The sequence below is a fragment of the Apis mellifera genome, unplaced genomic scaffold (genome assembly GCF_003254395.2).
Source record: "Apis mellifera strain DH4 unplaced genomic scaffold, Amel_HAv3.1 GroupUN_2, whole genome shotgun sequence".
NCBI lineage: Eukaryota > Metazoa > Arthropoda > Insecta > Hymenoptera > Apidae > Apis > Apis mellifera.
The window spans coordinates 1-2,016 of NW_020555880.1; the positions used below are offsets into that span (position 1 = coordinate 1).

The 2,016-nt window shown below is 24.8% G+C and overlaps 1 long non-coding RNA gene across 1 annotated transcript; it reads left to right on the forward strand.

Moving 5' to 3' along the window:
- The first annotated feature begins 1,089 nt into the window (after positions 1-1,089).
- LOC102654354 lies at positions 1,090-1,808 on the forward strand. The gene is made up of 2 exons (XR_001706136.2): positions 1,090-1,209; positions 1,315-1,808. It is a non-coding gene; the product is annotated as an uncharacterized LOC102654354 (long non-coding RNA).
- The last annotated feature ends 208 nt before the right edge of the window (positions 1,809-2,016 follow it).

Sequence of the window (2,016 nt, forward strand, 5' to 3'; positions counted from 1 at the left end):
AACCACACAAGGAGAGAGGAATTAAGGAACTAAATTAATATTATCAAAATTAAAATGACCAATTTTTAAAATAATTAAAGAAAAATAAAATATTGTTTTTTTAATCAGGTTTTTTGGGGTGGGTATAAAAATTATTTTTTTTTTTTTTTTTAAAAAAAAATTTTTAATTAAAAAAAAACAAAAAAAAATTGGGTTTTTTTGGGGTTTTTTTTTTTTAAAAATATATTAAGTAATATAAACAATGACTTTTAAATCGAATATTGTTATAGAGGAGCTAAAATACGTTTAGGTTATTTAATTTAAATATCGTTTTTTGCCGTCACGTTTAATCACGTTATTTTCTAATAGATATTCTGTGAATTTGTAATTTTGTAAATCATATAAATTCGTATATATATAGATATACACATATATTATTAATATATATTTAAAATATAATTTATAAAAGTATAAATTTAATGCATAATTTCAAAAGATTGGTATGAATAATATGAAACAATTTTACGTAACCTTAATGATTATAACCTATACGAAAGTAATATATTGAAAATTTGTCAGTAAAAAGAGATAAAAAAAAGAAAATCAGTGGTTTGAAACAATAAATGTTTGAAAATAAGAGCTTAATGAAGTATTTCTATTTTCTTTAGTTTTCTTTATTTGTTTAATTTGAAAATGTGAAGGTGTAAATAATTTAATAATTTTTTCTTGCAATTTTTGCAAATTTATATTTTAAAATTCAAAATTGTTTGTACAATAGAATTTTAGAACATAAATAAAAATAAATTTTACATATTGTTTCAACCCATATGAAGTTTCATATGGGTCGTTATTTCGAACATTCTTTTAAAAATTATATCACATTTAATTAAGAATTATAATAATGCAGAAATATTTAAACTCATAATAATTTTTGTGTTTCAGATAATAATAATAATCCATTTCAAATATACTTTGTTCCATAAAAATTGTCCGTATTATTAATAAAGAATAATAATATTATTTAATTGTATTAGGTGGAAATGGACAATGTGGAAATTATAATGGTCTAATCTGTGATTTATAATTTGTAAAAACTGTAAATACTGTGATGGAATATTTAAACGACTCTGGTGAAAAAAGAAAATTCATGAACCTAAGCACATGTGAACTTATTACGAACACAATTGCTCAATTTTTTCTGTAGAAGATAAAGTCGAGATAAGATCCGAGGTATCGTATGGATTTGTTCAATTGCCATTAATAAATTTGTAATAATTTGTAATAAAATGGCAACATGTAGAAATGTTTCAATTATGTATAATGTATAATTTATAGATGAAAGAAATTAAAATGGGAGATGCTTGATACGGCTTGTTGAGGCTTCGAAGGCAAAACACGACGCGTTGAAATATACGAAATATACGTATTGTTTTTCGACAAAATCATATTTCTTCTCTGTCACGATTCGCGATTTAAACGATTTTTCTTTTCCCTCGAGAGAGAAAGAGAAAAATAGAGATGACGTATACGTGCATTTGGTATAACGTTTTATACGGTTATATATAATGTAATAACATAAAACGCAAAAGAATATTTAACGCGAGTAATTCTCGTCGTAATTGTAAATAGTGTTAACGGTTTTCTAAATTGTTTCGTAACCGTGACGGGTTGTTAAAATTATAAAGAAAAAAAAAAAAAAAACTAAGGAAAAAAGAAGAAAAACTAAGAAAATTGTGGATGACGATCGTAATGTTACTCAATGTTATTTATTTCATGGTAAGAAAAGTGTGTAAAGTCGGTGTGTAAAATAAAGTTATTTCGAATCACGATTTGATATCATTATTGCATTCCGCCTACAGAATTCGTTGCAATTCGGCCGTTTCTACCGGCGAAAAAAAAAATATTGTTATTGTAAAAGTCTATGAGAAATGTACAAAAGAACAAAAAAGAAAAAAATGAGAAAGAAGGCGAGAAGTGAGCGAAATATGATGAAGGAGGGGCAGGAAGAGGGACGGCGATTGATAAATAAGAGGTGAT